The following is a 24,443-nucleotide window of genomic DNA, read 5'->3' as shown; positions in this document are numbered from 1 at the left end:
GAGTCGCCTATACGTGCAACATTAAACGTGTTATTTTGTAGGAGATGCTGGCCAGGCACAAGGAGTCGCATACCATTTTAATAAAACACATACCCCCTCCCTCCCCCACCTTTAAATTTTTTTTTTTTTATAGGAAATGCTCTCAGGGACACAAAAGCCTGAGTCATGTAACTTTTTTGTTTTTGTTTTTTTTTGTTGGAGAATTTTTCGGGGCTCAAAATACAGCAGTCGTTCACCTTTGCATATGGATTAAGCAGGATCGCAATAAGTTAGCCTTACTCAATGAAATGTAGTGGGAGCAGGGAAGACCTCTAAGAGCATCGATGGTATTCAATGCCCAAGCAGCTTTCTTGTAGCCAGTCGTGTAATCGTCACATTATTCACTGCAGTTTATTCACTCTACTCATAATCATCTTCATTAGAGTTGTTGGTTGGCATTGGTGTCGACTGAATAAATGAATAAGTTAATTAATTCACTAATTATTTTTCTAAACGTTTTCTACGTCTGTGGTTTACGTCGCAGGTACCAATTTTGCGTTAATGCAGCGGCTTAAAAAAAATTGTAGTAGTAATAGCTGTAGTAGTAGTTAGTCGATCGAATTCTTTTTTTTTTTCCATCGAAATTGAGTCAACTGTGAAGTTTAAATAATATTGTCTTAGTCAATAACTGTTTTAACAAAATGTAAATGTCGGCAGTTTTCTGTGGTCGCGCTAATCGGAAAAAAAATTTCTTTGATGTTGGGGAAACGGGTTTTTTGGGGGGTTTAAAAAAAAAATCTTTGTCGGATGCGGGGACGGGCAGAGAGAGAGAGAGAGAGAGAGAGAGAGAGAGAGAGAGAGAGAGAGAGAGTAGTTGGTCATCCAGCGTGGGTGTTAGTTTAAGAAAGAGTTCACTGTTCTTTCTACTATTTCCCCTGTTCACATTGGTTGTCCAAATGACATTTCCTTTTTAATTGATTGTGGCTGTCGAATACGTGTGACAAACCTACCAATCAAATGTCTGCTGCGATCTCATCTTACGACCTACTTTTTCTGTGTAACGGTTGTATACACAGCTAGGTTTTTAATTTTAAAGTTTATTGCCCCCCGTCTTTTAATTTCTCTCTCTCTTTTTTTTTTGTTTTCAATGTAGCATTGATTTTTTGGGGGCTTTTGTTGCTGCTGCTACTACTGTTCTTATTGTTGAGTTGTTATTGTACCTGTTGCTGCCGCTTGATGATGATATTGCCTTTGTTTTGTTTTTTTTGTTTTGTTTGTAGTCCGAATGACGCTTGCTGAGATGAGTATAGCTGCTCTCCCCATCCATGTTGTTAATTGTTTCCATTGGTTACAGTCCTGGGCCAGAGTTTTGAGTCTGTCAAGATCTTGTTGTGACTTTAGTACGGAGGGCACTGCAATATTTCTTAGGTCTTCAGGGATTAATTCGGCCTCATCTGAAACCAGAAATTTCTGATGTGTAGAGAGATCCTGATTCAGGGTAGTTACTATTGATGTTGTTGGTCTCCCTACATTTTTGTTGCCATGAAAGAAATATTCTCTTATTGCAGTTGGGGCTGGAATGTTATCTTCTCGACGTAAGATGTGATCAAATGGCCTCCATCGCTGTTCTTTTATTATTGTACTCGGGCGTTTTTTTTCATAGAGATCCGTATTTGTAATTGTTTCTGGCCAGTAGATTCCGATTACGCGGCATAATATTTCGGTGGTATGAATCGAGACTTTTTAAGTTCTTTTTTTTTGTGAGGCCCTAGGTTCCACAATTATATGTCATGATTATATGGATGAATACCTGGTCATTGGAAATTTGGATCCTTATGGGTTGATGGTAATCCTTGGAAATAAGCTACAGACCCCCTCATAATATTGTCTATTTTTGAGACATAATTATTAAAATGCATTATTTCCGTCATAATACGGATTATCAAATATTTCCGCCACTCCTTTTCTATTGGAATAATCGGTAGCTCCGTTATTAGGATTTCTGTTGACTGCGGTCTCTCCGAGGATATGACCCTCTCTCTCTCTCTCTCTCTCTCTCTCTCTCTCTCTCTCTCTCTCTCTCTCTCTCTCTCTCTCTCTCTCTCTCTCTCTCTCTCTCTCTCTCTGGAAACGTTCGGCGTGGTTTTAAATAAACATTCCTTTTATGACAAACTACTTAAAACGAGATCTTTTTAAAATTTTAATCCATAATCTGAAGGCAGAGGCTGCATTGAAATTATGGATAGGAGCATGTTTAAAACGTGTCAATAATCCAGTTTTATGCTTTGATTTGCTCCTCCTTTTCTTCTTCTTCTTCTTCTTCTTCTTCTTCTTCTTCTTCTTCTTCTTCTTCTTCTTCTTCTTCTTCTTCTTCTTCTTCTTCTTCTTCTTCTTCTTCTTCTTCTTCTTCTTCTCCCTCCTCCTCCACCACCTCCTTTCATCCTCTTTCTTCTCTCTCTCTCTCTTTTTTTCTTTTCACCATCACCTTTCACAAGGCAAACATAACAATATTGACATGCACTTATCATTTATGGAAGTACTTTTGAACTTCTAGCAAATTTATGATTCATTGCCAGATCCAAACATCGTAACATGTCAGGCGTAACATACTGTTGTCCACTTCTACTTCCACTCACGGCCAGATGGTATCAACGCACGATAAACGATAAACTATGTACATGTAGTACAATAGATCACAATATAGATGTTATGCATACTATGATGTTAGCTGAATGGCAGATGTCGCCGATTGTTTTTCTTATATTATTCAACAACCTGTTGCAACCAATTTCATTTTGTTACCAGAGCCCTTTTGATTTGATTTAACCTTTTACTGACCGGGTTCGGTTTTACTCCCATCATATTTATTATCTCCTACGTTTTCACCAAAAGAATATAGCTAGCAACTCGATGCTACTCAGGCTTCAATGAGGTTCAAGACTTTCGCTGTTTCTGCTTTCATGGTGAGAGTTTTTCGCCTTAATATAATTTGGTTGATTTGATTTATTTTTTTGTCCTTTTCTTTTCCTTTTTGTTTTCTTCTTAATTTCTTCTTCTTTTCCGTAAAGAAAAAATAGAGATTCTAGGTCTCATGCCTGTGGCAAAACTGGTATGTGTGGTCGTCAGCCTACATCAGGGACCACCCATTTCTATGGGATATCCCTCGTCACGATACATACCCATGAGACTAGTTTGTGGAAACAAACGGCGATTGATCTGCGCAAGGCTCCCATCATCTCGGTACTGTTTACACACCAAGCCTCCCCAAGCCTTCCCAGCCTTCGGTCTGTCACGATTTTTTTGTTTTGGACAAATCTCTCCCCCTTCTTCCGTTTTTCTCCTTTTCCCAGTCATTGCTTTAGTTTATTATTATTATTATTATTATTATTATTATTTATTATTATTATTATTATTATTATTATTATTATTATTATTATTATCACCATTATTATTACTATTATTATTATTATTATTATTATTATTATTTTTATTATTATTATTATTATTATTATTATTATTATTATTATTATTATTATTATTTTATTGTTATTTTCTTTGGGTTTTTTTAATATTGAGGATATCATTATTTTGTTCCTTTGTAAACGACGACTACCCGGTTGAGAGTATTTCCATCATTCACGTTCTCGTCTAGTTGTGTGCTGTCTGGCGTTGATGTTATTCTATCGATTTTTTCCAAAGGGCATCTTTGATAGGAAACATTATTATGATTGCGTCGTGTTGTTATATTGTCTCCGTAGTTTGGTAGAGATAGTAAGAAACACACTTATTGTTATCACAATAAGCTTTGTTTTGGAAAGTTGGTTTGGATGGGTATCGGTCGATTTATATAATAAGCTCAATAAAATGGAACATTTTCTAGCTTCGTTTTCCATTGTTTATTTATTTTTTTTTTTTTTTTTTTTTTGGGGGGGGGGGGGGGGTTAGTTGTTTTTTAAATTTTAATTTCCTTTTTTTTTTTACATTGTGCCTTTTATTTTGGAGAATTAAAAAAAAAAACTACCTGCGAGATACTAAAATCTTGCTGTTATACAACAAAAGCAGTCGATAATCAATAATATTGGCCTCTGATTGCTTCCCATCTCGTACTGTAAAATTAACCTTCCCTTTAGAAATTTCCACACTGTCAGAGTTACAATATTATTATGACTAAAACGTCTTACAGCGTTTTCAGTCCGTTTAGTGGGCACTGCGCTTTATGCTGTAGTTTTTGGGGTTAAAAAAAAAATATGCAAGATTAGACGTTATAAACGTGTTTACCAAAATGTAGTAGTTTTGTTTGTTTTGTTTCGTATTTTGTTTTATTATAGGGTGTAGTACTTGGCACGTTTTAACTACTCATTTCTTCTTCAGGAAATGAATGCTGTTTGGTGATTTTGCGCCCCTCCCCTCCCAATTTCTATCTTTTCCCCTCTCTCTCCTCTCCAATTCTCTCCTCTCTCTCTTCTCTCTCTCTCTCTCTCTCTCTCTCTCTCTCTCCTCCTCTCTCTCTCTCTCCTCTCTCTCTCTCTCTCTCTCCTCTCTCTATCTCTCTCTCTCTCTATCTATCTATCTATCTATCTATCTATCTATCTATCCTACCCCTTCCTTCTCATTCCTTTTTTTTGTTTGCTCTTTTTTCTTTCTTTTTTTTTTTTTTTTACACCGAACAATTATTTAAAATGACCAACTTTTCACCCCTTCGTTACACGTTAAGGAAATCTCGAGTAGGCGTGTTGAATATTATGCCGAAGGGCATCTGGCTTTTTACCGCAATCTCCGTAGCGTTTCCTGTATTGACAAATACAAAGAAATGTTTGGGTGGTATTGCGATTATTGATTTTTAAATAAATTAATTTACGGTCGCAAGGTGGCGGCGAAGCATCATGAGATGGGGTCACCTTTTGTACAACGTTTCAACTCTCTCTCTCTCTCTCTCTCTCTCTCTCTCTCTCTCTCTCTCTCTCTCTCTCTCTCTCTCTCTCTCTCTTTTTCTTTTTTTTTTTTCTTCTTTCTCTCTTCTCTCTCTCTCTCTCCTCTCTCTCTCTCTCTCTCTCTCTCTCTCTCTCTCTTCTTTCTCTTCCTCTCTCTCTCTCTTATCATCTCTTCATTCCATACATACATACATACATACATCTACATACATACATACATACATACATACATACATACATACATACAACATACATACATACATACATACATACATACACACACACATATATATATATATATATATATATATATATATATATATATATATATATATATATATATATACATAAAAATCCCGACTGATTAAATGATGGCGAGCACATGCTGCAGCTCTCGATATGCTCAATTTTACATTCATTGATTATTGACTTTTATGTCGTTCTGACCTCCCCCCAAATAAATAAATTAATAAATAAATTTTAAAAAAGCAAACATTATTATTTTTTTTAAATCATATATGTAGACCTGTAAATTCTCAGTCAATTAACTGAAATCAGTCAATTTGTCAAATTCAAATATTTAAAAAAAGGAAAGAAAGAAAGAAAGAAATTAAAAAAAAAAAAAGAATTCACAAATCGTAGTCGAATGACCGTAAAGTAATTAGGAGTGTTCCACAGCGCTACGCGTAGCTCATGGGGACCGTTTATATTAACGATGTATATATTGCCAAGACTAAGCGACGCTTTTTATAAAAGGCGTGTCTGAACACATCCCTGGGTATTTTCACACATCCTTCGTTAAATTATTTTTTCACTTTCCAAACCTGTCGTGATCCCAACTGTAGCCAATTTTAACTGAGCCACCGAGCGATAAATTTCACTGTTTCATCTAAGCCAAAATTGACCACATTTACCTGGCGAGTCTCAAAACTATGATAAAGTAAATTTCGAATGTTATGTAGACACCTTCAAATCGAAAGTTAGGAAAGATTGCTACAAGTTCATTTCGATTGCCTCACGTTGTAAACAAACTGGTTGACCTTTTCTTCACTGATTGGGTACCTGATTATAAGGAACAATGGTAAGTAGCCTAATTAATTCCCGTGCAAATCAGGACGTTTTCTGCCATTGTTTTGCTCAAGCCCAGGCGAGCTTGCTGTTTTGTGGCGATTTACCTTCATTTCGATTCTTAGAATTTTCCGCTACCTACGCCTGCCGAAGTTTCTTCTTGATAATTCACTTCTACTTAATAATTCAGTGTATTGGCCAGAAGTCATATTTATTTAATTTTTTTTCTCTGTCATTTACTGATTGAAAATCAAGTTTGCTCATTGCTACATTATTCTAATGTTCTCACAATGGCTTAGCTGTTCGTGGATCGCAATTCAGACTTGTCGAGCATCGATAAAGATGTGAGGAATAAATTCAATAGGTCATGGCTAGAAGTTACAGATGATAATGGTGATTATTTTTCTGGCTATGTCAAAAAAATTCCATTGGCAGGAATATGATTTTGATGAAGTCATTTTTACCTATATGAATGACATGCTTATTTAGCATTCCTTCTACATCAAATTATGGCAGTCATACTTCCAGTAAGAAATAACACCCACTATTTTAATGTATTGTATTTATCACTCTCCTCTCCAATGATGCCCTTGTTTTTAAAAAAATAATTGAATCTTCAGTTTGTCGAAGAGTTTCAGTCAATTTTTATAGAGCTCATTTACAGGTCTATATTTGATCTTCTCCCCCTTTGAATTTTTTTTTTCTGTTCCCCTCTTTTTATTTTTATTTTTTATTACATTTTTAAAGTTTATTATTTATTCAATTTTGTTTTTCTAAATTGCGTTGGGCCATATTTTATTTGATTTTATTTGAGAGGGATGGAGGGAAACTTAATTTTATCGATTTTATTATGCGAGGGATCGGAATCAATTCTCCTGTCTGGGTTAGAGGCGCTAAAATTTAATTCCCGTCTCGTTGACGACCGGTGAAACTTGGGTCCACGGGCGAAAGGGATTTGGGGATTTAGGGTGACATCGTTTTTGGATTTATTAATTATTCATCGATTCACGTGCCATGGCATCCCATCGCATTTCATGACATTAGATTATTTTTGAACCGCTTAAAATGAGACACCGCGCCTGCACGTGTGTCTTATGTAGTAATGATAATAGAGACAATGAGCGCTGAGAATGGTGTTTGAGTAGGGGGTCGCAGTAACCCAGATAAAAATATTTGACTAAGGTGGTTTATTTTATTGTTTTTTTGGTTTTTTTGCGTGATGTTCGCGGCACTTACTATGCTAAATAATATCTTTCTTCACTATGTGATGCTCGACAAGCAAAATTAAATAAATAATCGAAATATCTTGAAAAAAATATTGGCAGGATTGAAAAGACCCCTCATCCCCAAAACCATCAGCCCTGTCGTATCATCCATTGAAATTTAAAGAGCTTTAAGGATTGAGCAAAGAGCGGTAAGGGTCAAGCCGCGCTGCATGGTTAGATGGCGTCGCCTAGGCATTACATGAAGGGATATAGATAATCCATCAAACTTGCATCTGGTGTCAATAGGAATCACCCATGTTACCCAGAGTAAGCAAATTGGTAGATAATCTTGCTCAAGGGAAAAAAAAAAAAAGAAAGTGTCTAATGCGAGGCTCGAATTCAGGACATTGCGAGTCACAGTGCAATGCCTTGGTCAGGTGAAGCCTTGACTGAAAATCGCATACAAAGGGGTCAAATGAAAAGACAATGATTCGTATAAATACGAAATGCGGAACGCAAATTCGCCACAGCTAAAGATTTAGTTATCTTTTTATTCACATGCACATTTTTGGGAATCCAACTTTGGCTATATTTTACGGTTATATTGCTACTTTTGATTGAAGAGGGGTTCCGATAGGTCGACAGTTAAATAGAGCACCCGTTCACATCAATCCTGTGTGCTGTCAGGATTTTCTTCCCCAGACTAGTAGTGATTGGTATGGCTGGCGCAGTTAGATCTGACGGAAAGTATTTTGCGATAGACTAGCTTCAATAACTACAGTTTGCACAACACTACAGAAACCGGGATAAACGTATAACATATTTATGGAATTAAAAAAAATATTATTTGACTAACGCTAGAACTTTATATATATATATAGAGAGAGAGATTTTAACAAGTCGTTTTCAGTATTGTTACGATCCGCTCATAAATGTTAAGACTATTGTAACGCTTACTGTTTTGTTTCATTTGTTTTATTATTGGTTTATAAAAATGAAATTAGCGGGTGGTTGGATGGGAGCATCACCCTTGAATCATATACCTATGATGTTCGCATGGGTGTACGATCCGATAGTGATGTCGTTTCTTCTTCTCTTTACTAGCCTATCCTGCTTCTTTGGTTTGTGATTGTATTTTTGACAGGGGATATTTTTTTTTCTGTAAATCTTCTGCCTGTTTGTTATTGGTTATTTATAATTTAGCTTATGATATCTTTAGGTTATGATTTTGATTTACATTTGTACTATTTTTGTTGGATTGCTTGTTTTTTTGTTTCAGCGGTCTCTCATATAACCTCAATTGTGTTGGAAGAGACCTAAAGCAACAAACAAACAAACAAAAAAGTGAAATTACATTTTTTAAACATTTTCTCACCGGCCAATCAATGTGGACTTGCCAACCAGTGCGAAATATGTATTTATAAACAATGTTTTCCGATATGAAAGATAAAGCAAACAATCAAAAACAAAAAAAAAAGCAACAACCCCCCCCCTCTCCAAAAAAACAAAACAAAACAAAAAACAAATGATCTTTTATAAAGAGCAACTCCATCAAACGTGCTCAAAGCGCTTTAAAAGGTAGACTACTAGTCCCCTTGATTTTTGCCAAATCAGATTGTTTCAGAACCTACTTTTGTATTTTTGGCTTCGAACCCCTACCACGCACGGTAGATGGTGAGTTTGCTGGATCTACTTTTGGTCAGATAAAAAGTACTAAGCGGTAGACAAGCGTTTTACCCTACCCAGGCCTAGCGAGTATTTTTAATTTCTCTTCTTACGCTACAGAAATTGGGACATACTATAGTCTGTACGCCCCACTTGTGTTTTTACAGGACAATTTTACCTAATGATCCTTTTATCCTTTAAGAGCCACTTGTAGACAACTTGTGCAACACGAAGAAATAACCTTATTATCACACTTACGAATTACACAAATCATTTAGTCTATCGTTGCCAGATAACTTTAAGCAACCAACGCCAAATTTACTCCATCGTGATTTACGTTTCACGCGATCTTTTTCTATTCTCCTCCCCATCAATGGTATTAAAGAGGACACATGCTGCGAAACGTGTTAGAAACAAAGTTGCCAAAGCGCTTAACGAATATCCTTGAGCCGTGCCCCACGGCTTTCAAAGAGGCCAGAATTTCTGGGTGTTTGTTATTTATATACCAAATATTGCTCCACAACTCAGCGATTGTCGCTTTTTTTTAAAGCATTGCGGTGGTTACGGCTCACATCAGTTGATCCAGTGACATATTAATGTTTAAAAACCATCTTGAAGTGTAGCTGTTGCCTTGAATTCTAGCAGGAAGACCACTCGAGTACGGTACTATAACGTTACAGCAGGGTGATTCCCTGTAAAACAAAACAAAACAACAACAAAAGTTTTGTGTTGATGCTTTCGTTAAAATCGTTGTCGATTTTATTGTTTATGCGACACAGTTTTCAGTGCTAAATCTATTCTTTAAAACAAAACAATAAAAATAATAATAATAATGATAGAATTGGAGATCAAGTTGTTTCGTGCAGCCCATGTTAAATTTTTGCCAATGAGCACAGAATTACTGGGAAATTAAAAGAAAAATAAATTATGAAACAATTTTTACAACTTGATATGCGCGTGCATTGCAAAACTTTTTTTTAAAATAAGGGTAATTCCATCACCCATTGACTCAAATAATTATTTAGGAAATCTGCTAGGGCATAATGATCGACACTTAATTCGTGGATCGAAATCGCCATCTGGCCGCTCTGTTGTTGCCAGACTAATTTGCGTTCACCTTCAGGCTTTATTACTGTTCGTAATAGCTTTACTTCCCGGCAATTTCCCCGCAAATAATATTGCGGGATATCCACTCGTATATTAAAAAGATTCGTTAGGCTTGGTCAGTGTAACATCTCAAGTAATGACCTCTTCTCAAACTTTAGTGCGAGGTCATACACAGTCATTTCAGAACACAGTTCAATAAATAAATGAATAAATAAATAAATTAAAAAAAATATATATATATGAATAAATATTTTTGGACGCAGACAAGTGTGTGGAACGTGAGCGCTGAGTTATTCCCTCTGTGTATCGATTTTACCGATCTATCTCAAATTGCTGTGAATTTTCTCGAAAACACTCTGCTATGGCTTGCACCAATTCATGTTATGTTTTTACTCAAGCTACCCATTAAAATGTCGATTTTCCTTTTTAAATTTATTTTTTTCTATATTGTTGTTGTAAGTTTACTTGCACTCCCCACCTCTCGGTCTTTAACTGAAGACATGGGTCGTCATTATAGGTAATCATTTGTTGAGAGGAAAGTCTTGTAATGGAAATAGAAATATCGATATTGCAAAACAAAAAATCGCTAATGTTTTTCTCTCGTTTATTTGCACAGTCAACTGTATGATTGATATATATATATATATATATATATATATATATATATATATATATATATATATATATATATTATATATATATATATATATATATATATTTATATTAAACTATATGTATTACAGTTTTCTTAACGTGCGCTAAAGCTGTTTTGCGAACACTCGAAGTGTGTAAATAAGGTTGAATTTATTTCTAGAAATAACTCTCTCATTACTCGGTATTAAATCACGAACATTGCGTTTGATGGAATGAAAAGATTTATCGATTTACAGACAATCGATTTTTAATTATTATTTGGGATTGATTAAGAAAATAAATGAAAACAAATAGTGCTGATGAGCTGAAAGAAAGATAAAGTAATACGTTGTACACTGAAGGAACTTCCCTTTTACATTTTGGCATGTTGAAAATCATTTTGATTGATTGGCAATTATAAGAAGTAAAAATCCAAAGCTAAAATTTTAAAAAGGTGTTGTTTTTTTCCCCCGTGTACGGCGAAATAAGCACTCCGGGCAATCAAACAAATCAATGTCCTTAAAAAATTAAAAGGAAATTTAAAAAGAAAAAAAAAAGTACAACAGGGGGAAAAAATATTGATCTGAACAATCGTCGTAGATCTAGTGCACTGATACTTATCAATATTGTAAGAGCTGCACGCGTTCGTAAACAATGAAGCTCCGGGAACTTTTTATTTTTTATATTATAGGTTCAGTCACGCTTTATTCTGACTCTCGGTCTCTATATCTCCACTGTTTTTCCAAGCCCGTCAACATCTGTCAATTTAGCTTTATATCGCAGAATTTATTTTTTTTTTTACTATCGACACACTTGCAGTCGATTCTCATATTGGTAATTCGACAATATTATGAAAATTCACCCAAACTGGAAATTGCTAACGGCAGTCATGAACTCATCCTGTGACCTGCGGACAACCGTGTCACAATGCAGTGTTCAGTCAGTCAGATGCTCCTAGTCTTCCGGACCTTTACCAAAACTACTACTGTAAATGAGCGAGGCCGCGGCCTCCCACTAATGGCCGACTTAAGACATGTATGTCCTCGACCGTCACCTGTTGACGTGACTTCATTCTATTTTACATAATATTTATTGTTGGAAACTGGAGGCTCGAGATTGTCGTCAACGGTTTGAAGTCAAGACCCAAGACATAGAGTAAAAGAGACGCTAAAATGAAAAAAGAAAGGACTGAGCACCTGATATGTGTGTGTGAAATTAACAGTCCTTTAAAGAGCAGTCAATCGGGAATATGATGGAAAATCCGATTTCCAATAGTGAAATGAAATGAATAAATACATGCTGTCCTTTAGATAGGACGCTTGCTCAAACGATTTGGCTGGCCAAATCAAAAAGACAAAATAGTAATTTGATGTCTCTCGCAATCCATCAACACACCACATTCGTATTTCCACATGGCCCATTCCTAAAATTTTGAACCATTATACGAAGTTGACGTCACTCAGGTCTTTGTTATTGCTTTTTGCCATCCGCGTTTATGAGTAATTCTCACAAACCTGTATTAACCAGACTATAAACGTTCAAGGTTACACATAGTTTTGTGTGTTGGTCCGTTATACTTCCGGATGGCAATGTTGTGAGCTTCTTAGCCAAGGCATACTATCTATAGTTTTCATATTTAAATTTCTCGATAAGCCGTGTTCAAAATCACTAGTATTAGACGCCAGTCAAGAGGCTTAACGGTTCACAAGGGATTTTGGGGTGACAAATACGGCGATCATGAACGGTAATGATACGGGCTTTATCACTATTAGAACTTGTGTCAACGTTTTTAGTACTAAACAAAAATGAATGCAGCAGCTTCAAAAAGGAGCAAAATACCAAATACGGAACGTTTCTGACCCCCCCCCCCCCCACCCTACAACCTATTGATGCTGTGCGTTTAGGTAAATTACTCATATCTGCCCGCCGGATATAATGTATCAACACGAATATTCTTCAACAGTCGTAACGTCACTTCCTTCCTAATGACACATGGTAACTTAGTAACACTGGCTCTAAACTATCGGAACACTGGCGGACGCCCATATGAAGTATTTCCCCGAGAGCATAAAAGCGTCTCCAGAGGGAAAAAAAAAACACATAAATTTGATCATGTTTTGACTTTTAGACATTCTGATCACAAGGCATATGAAAAGTTCTAGCCAGCATGAAGAATAAAAAGTAATGATTTTCTTTGTTTAGAACCAAGATGGCCGCCATTGCCGGGCGGCGTGACATCAGACTACTGAATCCAATTTATATATAACCTAAAACGTTTTTTGTCCGATTGGTAGAATTTAGTGAGAACTAATCATTAAAATGGCTGTCCAGAAACAGTAACAAAGAGCCGAGTGACATCAATTTCGTTCCATATATAGCTCGATAGAATGCGGTGAACGTCACTCTACATACAGTTTGGCTTTGTTTTTCGTTTTAAAAGCCAGCCAGAGAATTGATCAGTTATCACCTCATTATGACCAGAAGTGTAAAGGGTGTACACTGACCTTTGATATCGATTCCAATAATTGATGGTTCGCCCGTAACTAAGCATTAACCAATCAGAATATTTCCTACCACGTATTATACCATTCCGTCCCCTTGACTATTTATTTCCTGTTAACGAAAAGGCCATAGCTATCCTCAGTACGTGCCAAACACACAAATAGGTGAGGCCCGGTAAGTGAGTATATCTCACATTATGTTGACACAATGATAAAGGAAGAGCATCGCAATGATTGACAACACTGCATTTTATTCAATTATCTGTGTTAAATTTGTGAGTGATGCTCAGGATCTGTGTGGGTTGTTCGCTCTGCAAGTACTTTATGTGGCTTTGGGTCTTCGGATCACGGTCATTGGTTGTTTTCAGAGGCAAAATATACTTTGTTTTAAATTACGTTAGAGTCAAAAATAAAACCATTGAAATCTTTATTCGATTAGTTTTAATCCCAAGATACGATAACTGACATAATTTTCAAAAATTTACGCACTGTATGTTGATTGGATGACTCGAGACTCATACTATAAGATAATAGTGAATAAAGGCATCCATGTCAATAGCATGCATGACAAGCATAGCAACAAGAGGTCACGCAGGAACCATCAATTGTTTGTTCTTGTTTTGTCCGACGAGTGGATTTGATTTCACTGACAAACCGCATACCATTTATTAAGATGGAAGGAAATTGACGTCACTCAGTTCTTTGATGTTGTTTCTAAACAGCCATTTTAATGATTACTTCTCACTAAATTCTATCATTCAGTCTATAAACGGTAAAGGTTACACATAGGTTTGTTTGTTGGTACGTTATATCCGGGTGGCGGATGTCGTGAGTATTTTCCCTAAACGTACAACATCTATATTTTCAAACGTTCGTTTTCTATTTGTCAGGTTTTGATATGATGATTAACTTTTTTTTTTTTTTTGAATTCCATTTTGTATGAGAATATTTGAAATCTTTTTGTTTTTGTTTGTTCGTTTGATTGACTATTTGTTTTTATCTCTCTGCAAAGGCAGATTAGTTAATCAATTTTAAAACACGATTAATCATATTACCAATATATTTACATTACGGTAAACAACCCCCCCCCCCCCCCCCCCCCCAAAAAAAAAAAAAAAAAAAAAAAAAAACACTTTTTTTATTTTATTGCTATTTGTTAGCGGAATACATATGTTTAGGATTAATCTGTATTAACGTTTACAAACAACACACACACACACACACACACACATACACACACACACACTGTCGTTTTCTCCGTCATTAATACTTATAAAAAAATAAATAAACACGGGACTCTGATTAAGTTGGGGTGATAAAGTATGAGCCAAAACGACATAGAAATAGCAAAAGATCCGTAAAACTCAGCATAACAAACAAAAAACTCAAATGAAATAAAAGGTATATGAATGTTTCTGTATAGCTCATTTACACGAATACACTCACTGCTCTTCATGGTGCCTCATTGGTTCATTCAACAAGCCGTTTGCAAACGAAGTTCCGCTTTATATTAAACAAATCGTACTCGCAGTCTTACAATAGTCATCGCTACCTGCTAGTAACACATTCACACCTGAGTGGAGTGGAGTAATGCATGTTAAATGATCCAAGTAGAAGACGCCGAGGCCAGGATGTCCCGATCATTGTCATCATCTCAGACCTGCCAAATATTACGAATTTTTCGTAATTTTACGAATTTTAGACAAATTTCATGGCCAATTACTGAATTTTGTGGAAAATTACGAATTTTTAATTGTCAGTATTAAATAATGATGATTATAATAATAAGAAGAACTACTACTTCTACTAATTCCCTTGTCATATTACTAAAAATTGACATAAAAATTACAATTTGAAGTTTTCAATTTGGCAGGTCTGTCATCTAGATTAAATAATATTTTTAAAATATGACATGTATATCGAGCCTTGCCCCCATTTAAATAGGCTCAAGGCACTTTGCATTCATAAAATAAATAAATAAATGATATGGAAAATAGAAACGTAGCAATTTCAGAACAAATAGACAGCACATTTTACACGCATGGTAGGTAAAACTTCATTTACAAAATAGAATTCACGGGACGTAGAAGTGAGTTTTCGATTTGGATACAGACCAAACTTCATTAAAAATGATACGTTACCGCTTAGCCACTTAGCAACATACGCCACATATCTATATTTAAAAAATTCAAATATATTCCAATATATTATGTAAATCACAATGCCAGAGTTTCGTTTCGATTTTAAAATACAACGTGAACGTTGCACAACTTCCATCTCTGAAAGAAAAAAAAAAGAGCATAAACGTTCGCTTCTATTTTTTTTTTATCTTCATCGTATTGATAGACGCAAATACGAGTATTATTTGGTGGCTTCAACTCGTATTTTCCAAAGGGGCCAATATGTTTAATACAAACTTGACTTTTGATCTTTCCGGTAAACACAGACTCCCTAACGAATAATTACTTTAAGGGAAATCGAACAATGGTGGTGATGATGATGATGATGATGAGGCGGAGGAGGAAGAAGAAGAGGAGTATAGATATTATAATATACTACAATTTCCTCTTTTCTTCATATGTTTATTTGTTTTGTTTTGTTTTTTTCATTTAGAACTTAAAGTTAGTTATGCTATCTGGAAATTAATGAAATTGAAAATCGATTTACAGACATATTATACGTTATATAGTGTTACATTTTGTTTGGTTATCTTTGTTGTGTGTGTGTGTGTGTGTGTGTGTGTGTGTGTGTGTGAGAGAGAGAGAGAGAGAGAGAGAGAGAGAGAGAGAGAGAGAGTAAAAAAGTTCGACAGATCTGATGATAAGATTAGATCAGTCTCAGAGTCTCTCTCTCTCTCTCTCTCTCTCTCTCTCTCTCTCTCTCTCTCTCTCTCACTCACTCACTCACTCTCTCTCTCTCTCTTTCTCACTCTCTCTCCCTCTCATTCTCTTTCTTTTTCTTTCATTTTTCTCTATTTCTCATTCTCTATCTCTCTCTCTCTCTCTCTCTCTCTCTCTCTCTCTCTCTCTCTCTCTCTATTTCTATCTATCTATCTATCTATCTATCTATCTATCTATCTATCTATCTATCTATCTATCTATCTATCTATCTATCTTTCTTTCTTTCTTTTTCCATTATGCTTTTAATTATAAAATGGTTTCATTTCCTCCTGATTATCCTCTTCCCATAGTCACAGGTTCACTCCTCACTGGTGTCCACTTCTGGAAAATAACGCTTGTTGATAATTCTGAAAGGGATAGATTGAAGGCTAAGGTCATTTTGTATTAATTTTCTTTCTTTTCTTTCTTTCTTTCTTTACCCCTTCTTTCTATTTTTTCTTTCTTTCATTTTTCACTCCTTTTTGTATTAAAAAAAATCTTTCTTTCATTAATTAATTAATGAATGAATTAATTAATTGATTTATGTATTTAACTGCACACCGTTGTTTATTTTTTCATCAATATTCATCTTTCACAATATTATTATTAACTCTTTAACGCGGGATTCTATTTTACTGCTACTGACATCTTATCAAGCCGTTTGTTTGTTTGTTTTTTGTTGTTGTTTTTTTAAATGGAAAGTAATAATCGAAGTACCGCTCTGGTTTGCAGATACTATAAACTGGACAATGGGAGAAAATTTTAATTGTTATTTGAAAGAAATCGAAAGGCTAAAGAGTAAGAATAAGGTTTTTCGGTCAAGTGGTATGACTGGACTCGTCGTCTGATCTGACATGTAGCTCCTTGGTCTAAGTCCTGCCGTGGGCGACTCACTCGAAGACGAAAGTCCTTGAATAACACTCTTTACTCACATTCCCTCACCGTTTTTGTGGTTTAAAATTAAAGTCTGACCTGGTAGCTGCGTTCTGTCAAAAGATAATTTTAAAAACTGTAAGCGTTTCTAACACGCGTCATGTCTCGTTGGCTTGAGATCCCCTTTGGGCATATTTGAGGATACTATTGCGCTTTAAAAGCTCTTGTGTTTTGTTTGTTGTTTTTTCTTTTTTATGGGGGGGGGGGGGTATGATTTAGATTATTCCCGTTATTTTCTCCTTATTCCCGTTATTTTCTCCTGGCTACCTTTCACAACATTATTGCATTCGATTCCTATTCCCCATGCTGCTTTCATCGTCGTCGTCGTTTACTCCACCCAACCATTATTGTGATTTGAGGAATTTCGCAATAAGCGGCACTAATTCATTAACTTATTACAGTTACTAATGTTCTACTTTTAACTGTGCTACTATAATTTTTTATCTTAATCGGTAACGCGCGGCAAATTAATTAACTACGAGTTATTTAATAGCTGGGTTCTGGTTCTGGTTCTGGCCACGCCAAAGTTGAGCATACTTAAGGTTAAACACGCATTGCCAGCACGACTGATGTGAGTGGTGAATAGATTTATAATTACACGAGATGGGTCAACGAACGCCCTTTCTGTATGTATGCTCAAATGAAATCTCACAGAATTCTTCCTTTGCCTGTCACTGGTTGTTGTTGTTAACTTTTGAGCTAAGAAATGATTCTGTTATCTTTTATATTATGGTTGCACCCTTTTGTTGCCTTAGAGTGTATTATTACACCAATATCAACTTTCAGAATTGAAAATAATATGAGGCATGAGCATGTTGGTACGAAAAGAAATAAAAACAATATACTAAAATGTATATGCACAAACATAAATTATGACAACTCCGTGTTTACAAATCAAAATTTAAAATTTTGAACAGTTATCTTACAGATTTCATCGATGGAGTATTGACCGTAACATCTTCGATTTAGGTCGGAGAAAGTTGATTTTCATTTATTTTATTTATTTATTCTGTATGTGTGTGTGTGTGTGTGTGTGTGTGTGTGTGTGTGTGTTGTTTTCTTTCTTTTATTTTCTGTTCTTGTGTCTTTTCTTTCTTTTTCTCCCCCCCCCCCCCTTTCTTTTGTCTGGCACCGGATCATGCGCGACTATCAGATTTTCATTTTGCATCAGAGTCTGCTTCCCAGCCGTAACAGATTGACTGAAATATAAAGTAAGATTGGGTTGCTCCGATTAATTCATTGTTGTTTTCCGGCGTATTTCATAGTTTGAACCTCACATTTTCCATTGTGAAGTGGATGGATGGTTGGCGAATGCGGCAAAACACTTAAAACGGTTTCCTAAGTGATTGACGGCCGGGCAGATGAACCTTGACTATGGCTTGCTTGGTTTAGACACTTCAACAGACCTGACAGGGAGAAGGGTTTTCCTTTAAATACATCCTATTGACGCGAGATGCTGTTGTTTGTAGTTAAACCGTGTGTCTTATGTCTCTTTCATTTCGATTTTGTTGTCGTTTTTTTTTTTTTTTTTTTTTTTGTATTTTTTATGAGGGCTAGGTGGATTACCTATTACTGTTATATTAGTCTTACTGAATCCGAGTCTTTCGCTTCTTTATCATTGTAATATGGCGTTTCAGCTGTATATTGAAAATTAATTTAATTATGAACATTATTTATACCATACCCATTCGTTTATCATGTACACCGTGTTGCTGTTATTTATTTTTTCATTTATCCCATATGGCACCAAATTTTCCTTTCATACAGCACAAGTCGCCTTTGATGTGTCCTTTTTGTACTAGAATTACAATCTACGTCACAACTACTTATAACCAGGTACTCAAATAGCTGGGTCGAACTAGGTTATTTGGGTAAAGTGCCATACCCACGGACACAATGTCGGTACCAATTTTTTTTTTTTTGCGATCATTGTCACCCATCTGGTCACTGACGTAATACGATCAATGTCGTTGATTTAGATTATGTTCTTAGGGGGTTCGTTATCAAGTTGTGATTGATTGGAGACTGCGTTTTCGCATATTATTATCTTTCAATACATTTGCTTGGCAGACGATACACAAACAAGACCGAGGCTGTCCCACTGTATTGATAACGAAATGTAATTGAGTGGAAAATGACGAATGTTTTGCAGTTTGGTATCAGCCAAGTAAAGTATATCTAGTCTGTAATGCATGTCTTGGAATGCGTAAATGGAAACTATCTGTGTGACAGATTAGTAACGTCGGTGATTATAAAAGTATTATCTGTTTGTTTGTTTTTCTTTTCTTTTTCTTGTCTTTTGGAGGATGCCAATTGTAGAGGGATTCTCCATAAAAGCGGGCAACTACATAATGAAAAAGAAAAAGAAGAAGAAGAACTAACATGGCTATTTTCACTTTTATCTCGTCTCTTCACCATGCGAGTAGCCAGGTCTCATCGACTTCTCACGAACAGCGCGGAAACATCGTATCTTTCAATGAATTTTTAAAAAAGAAAAAGAAAGAAAATAGAAAGACAAAAAAAAAAAAAAAAGAAAAAAAAAAGAAAAAAGAAGATTTGACAAGGTTTTAAATAAAGCGTGAATGCCGCATGTGCCTCTCGTTCGTGATTGCTCTCAATAGGATTCCACAGTCTGACGTCACGTCCGCCTAGCAACGAATCGGCTGGCTCTAAACAAAAAAAATCCGTGCTTGGTCCGGGCAAGGAATAATTGGAAAATCGCTCAAAAAACAATTTTTATCTTAAATATGGTCCAGTGTTTTGTACCAGATTGTCTACACCAGTCAGATATTCACTCCTGCAAGTTTTACAGATTTCCAAATGGACAGGCAGACAAAAAATTGAAGAAAAAGTGGATCACTTTAGTCAGGTAAGCACGCACGCCTCGTCGAACATTTGCTAGAGTTCGTAGTCCAGATCTAGGTCAAGTTCTAGCTTACGTAGACCTATATTTTATGATTAAAGTGTACAATTGCACGAAATTATAAATAAAAATACATTCCAAACTAGGTTTTTATTGAAGTTGAAGCAAAAATGATATCTCAATTGTTTTGATGTTAAGGCTGATAAACTGAATGAGACTTAAGTTCTACTGATAAGTGATAATTTTTTTAAAAGGAGAACAAGAAGAAAGAGAAGAAAATATTTGTTAAAATCTTACTTTAAACTCGATACCTTTATGGCAAAATAAAAATAAATAAATAAAATAACGCAACCTCTCCCCCCCCCCCTCCCCTCACGCAGATCTCTCTCTCTCTCTCTCTCTCTCTCTCTCTCTCTCTCTCTCTCTCTCTCTCTCACACACACACACACACACACACACACACACAAACACACATACTTTCCTCTTTTTTTTTGGAAAGTTTCTCTGATTCTCTGCCATGCCTCCCCTCCCCGACAGCCGAGGTGGCAACTCTGTGTGAACAAAGCAAGATGGCGGCAGGGACCTCTCTCCTTTACCTGTGCCCGACTGTTGACACTCCAAAGTTTCCATCACCGCACTGGCCAGTACAGTACTGACTGTAATAAAGAGAAAACGCCAGTCTTGCCACACTCAACCCCAAGATCAACTTTAACTGTAAATTTAAGAATTCATATTTTTATTATACCTAGTCAAAATCATCAAAAGAAGTAATGAGGAAGTGCGACATTTTGCTGAATGTGCGATTTCATAAAAGACAGGCGAGAGACCCACCAGTAACCTAGTCTCTTGCACACCTTTGATTTATCATGCATTGAGCTGGTGTCAAACAAGATAGTCTAAAACAAAGTACTTATCAAATTAAATAATATACCCAATGTGCCCAACAGAATTATTGTTTTTTTTTTTTATCTTTTCATTTCAGGTGAAAGGACAAAAGATCCAACATCATCATCAAGAGTGTGTTCTTGTCACATCAGAGATGGTGACAAAGCCAACCTCCCTGAATGGTTTGACAGAAATAAAAATAAATTGTTTCCATCAGAGCCAGAAAGAAAGAAAAGAAAAGTGACACAAGGAATTCCCACCCCATCTCAATTGGCACCAACATCAAGAAGTCCACCACCACCACCACCACCACCACCACCATCATCATCATCATCATCATCACCATCATCATCATCATCATCATCATCATCATCATCATCATCATCATCAGCTCAACTCTCTTCATCATCATCACAAAGTCCCACCTTTAAAAAAACCAGATTCCTCATCATCATTATTTTCCTCCTCATCATCATCCTCATTATCTTCTCCCTCATCATCATCTCAACTCTCGTCACCATCATCACAGGATTCCATCTTTTAAAAAAAACAGATTGTAGAACAAGTGAGGATATTTTAAATAGAATAACAAATTTAATTCAAGAACAAGAAATTACAGACAAAAATAAGGAAATAGCTAGCTTTAAAAAACCCAACTAAGTTAGATTCAACGCACTTACACTGTTTCAAGCCTTACAGAAAAAGTTCTTCGAATGGAGACAGGTGTACATTGTTTTAAAATATTTAATATTATTGTTCAATATGTTGAGTGCTTTAGAGGTAACATTATTTATTATAGTGGATGGGAAGTTCAGGAAGAGACAGTTGCATTAAAAGACCAAATTTTCATTATTACACTTATGAAACTTAGACAGAACTACGCTAACCTTCATATTTCACAATTGTTTAGCGTTAATGAAAGTACTATAACAAATATTATACAAACTTTTATTCATGTTTTACATAAGCCATAAGCTTCTCTTTGAAAATGTTATGAAGGTTACATGCCCTTCTAGACATAAAAATAAACTATCAGCTCCATCATCATTTTTAAGATTTCCAAATTGCAGAATGATCATTGATTGTACAGATGACCAAATTGCTATTCCTAAAGAAATGGATAAACAACGGTTAACTTATTCTTCTTATAGGTCCATGAATTCTGTTAAAGCTCTTGTTGGTCTGAGTCCAAATGGTGTGATAAATTTTATTTCTAAACTGTATCCAGGGTCTGTCTCGGATAAGGTCATTGTACAAAATTGTGGATTACTAAAACTTTTAATTTTAAGCCCTGGAGATTTAATTTTAGCAGATAAAGGTAATAAAGGTAAAACCCCATCCTGATTCAAGATATTTTACCTCAAGGAGTAACTGTAAATATCCCTCCCTTTTTACATAATAAATTTACTGAAAATTAGATTTTATTAACAAAAGAAATTGCTTCATGTAGAATTCATGTTGAGAGCGCTAATGAAAGACTGAAAAATGTTAACATCCTCTCATATATTCCAACCATGTTAAGAGAAACATCTGATATTATTTTTCAATTTGTTGCAGCACTTGTCAATCCCCAGTCTCCTCTTATTAAGGAGACTGCATTTTGTTAGCTTTGCCATTTATTTTGTACAACACACATATTTTGTTCATCATCATCAAATCACCATTCAAAATAATGGTTTTGTAGGTCCATACATGATTTTACATGATAAACATGACAAATTATGGCATTGTTGTATCAGGGTATGTTCAATGTCATTAACATTGTTAAATAAAACCACAGAAATTAGTTTTGGACTGAATCAACCCAAGGCATCATCAAGATAGATCTGTGGAAGTAAAAGAATAAAAGATTCAAATTTAGAGCTGCGACCATGCTCAATAGGCAAAAAACAAACAAACTAATAAAACGTCTGTTGTGGTCTTGTGGTATGACACTCGCTTTCAGATCAGAAGGTCCTGGGTTTGGGCCTCGCTCGGCACATAGTTGAGTCCTTGGAGAAGGCTCTTTACTCACAATCTCTCACCGTACTCAGGTGTCAAATGAGTACCTGGCCGTTAACAGCGTTGTCTCTGTCCGAAAAAATTGTAATATCGCCCAACAGGCATCATGTCCCGTCTTACATGTTAAATGTTGCTGTTGGCCAGGGACCCCTTGTAAAGCACTTTGAGCACATTTAGTGGATATTACGCTGTATAAAAACTCAATTAAAAAAACAAATTAAGTGATTCTTTCATTCATCTTGCTTTGTTGATAAGGGGGAAACCCGAAACGTCCATTTTATCTGTTTTCGTATATTAAATTGAAGTTCACATTCAATTTCACAATGTTATTGATTTCTTCGAGTTTCAAGCAGCAACATTTACATGACACCTTAACCCAATAGGAAGTTTAGTTTACCGTGACTAACACTGGTCTAAATAAATCCTTTATTCATCCCATAGAGGAAATTTATCTCTAGGGTCTATTCCCAGGGAAGACTGGAATAACCGCGGTGCAGCGCCGCAATTGAGCTAGGGCGAGGTGACTTGCTCAAGGCCACACAGCGCAGCGGCGGGTGAACGAACTCGGTACCTTTCGGGTACGAAGCAAAAACGTACCGCTGATCCACGCTGCCCCACATGAAGTATGATAAAATGTCTAGCGTGATTGGTGATTGTGATGCTCATATGAGTATTATAATAAAGGTTACAACACGATACTAAATAGTATGTAGTAGACTATAGTCAATGGCAACGAAAATTAGCGAAGCAAGACTAAGACCTCAAAGACTCAAAGTCCGTGGTCCATAAGATAAAAACACAATAATTCAATGACTCCCCCTCTCTCTCCCTAACTAAAATCGAACGTAAACAGTTAAATCTTTCCATTGGATATACTAAATCTGCCTAAACTCAAAGTAAACTGATTATTGTCCAACAGTAGTTTTACGGAGATGTGAGATTTTGAGAGTGAGAATGAGAAGACGAAATGACTTACCTTCACAGAATACTCTTTATTCTTCATGCTGGCTTGAACTTTGCCGAACATCAAGCCATCTGAGTAGTAAGTGAAAGTCAAAACATGACCTGACTGATGATGATTTTCACCTCGCGAGACACTTTTATGCTCATTGGAGAAGTATTTCATAAGGGCGGTGATGGAAATAGAGTTCGTGTCAGCCATTTTTCTCGACTGTTTAGAGCCAGCCGGTTTGTTGCCATGCGTTGCTGCGCAGGATTACGTCACGACTTAGGAAGCCTATTACGATGTTGGTACTAGGTAGCAGCCTGGGACCCTCGGCTCTGTTTACACAATTTATACGACCCGTGGGATTCCTCTGTCGAGTTTAGATTCCCAACCAACACGCATCCCTTACGACTGAACGCTACCGATCCCCGCTTCAGTCAGTCGTGTTACACTTGCATCCCCGTGAAACGGAATGAATAAATAATTTCCCGTTTTCACAGTTCCAGTACTTTATTTTTATTTTTCGCACAATTGCCAGTTTCCTCCATTTTTTCCAACTATCCATACATCCATCTATTCATCCCATCAATCTATCTACTCATCTTGTCATTCATATCGGTCATCCATCTATCTATCTATCTATCTATCTATCTATCTATCTATCTATCTATCTATCTATCTATCTATCTATCTATCTATCTATCTATCTATCTTCCTGTCTGTCTGTCTGTCCATCCATTGTTATTCACTTATCTTTAGTTTACTTCATCCATTTCCCGATTCACCTTAGTCATTTTTCCTCTCCAGGACGTTAATCGATCGAAATCAAAGATTATTCTAACTGCCA

The 24,443-nt window shown here is 36.0% G+C and overlaps 1 protein-coding gene and 1 long non-coding RNA gene across 9 annotated transcripts in view; one reads left to right on the top strand and one right to left on the bottom strand.

Moving 5' to 3' along the window:
• Positions 1-24,443, top strand: part of LOC144967823 (G protein-coupled receptor kinase 3-like) — a 105,486-nt gene that overhangs the window by 13,023 nt on the left and 68,020 nt on the right. The gene's annotated exons all lie outside the window — the stretch shown is intronic.
• LOC144967824 (uncharacterized) lies at positions 22,307-23,931 on the bottom strand. Its single transcript, XR_013644467.1, has 2 exons — positions 23,627-23,931; positions 22,307-22,475 (listed from the first exon to the last, which is right to left on the bottom strand). It is a non-coding gene; the product is annotated as an uncharacterized LOC144967824 (long non-coding RNA).

The sequence above is a fragment of the Berghia stephanieae genome, chromosome 3, assembly GCF_034508935.2.
Source record: "Berghia stephanieae isolate SIO BIC M18660-M18661 chromosome 3, UCSD_Bste_1.3, whole genome shotgun sequence".
Taxonomy (NCBI): domain Eukaryota; kingdom Metazoa; phylum Mollusca; class Gastropoda; order Nudibranchia; family Aeolidiidae; genus Berghia; species Berghia stephanieae.
Note: the sequence above shows the minus strand (reverse complement) of the source record. Positions and strands in the feature narration are given on the sequence as shown.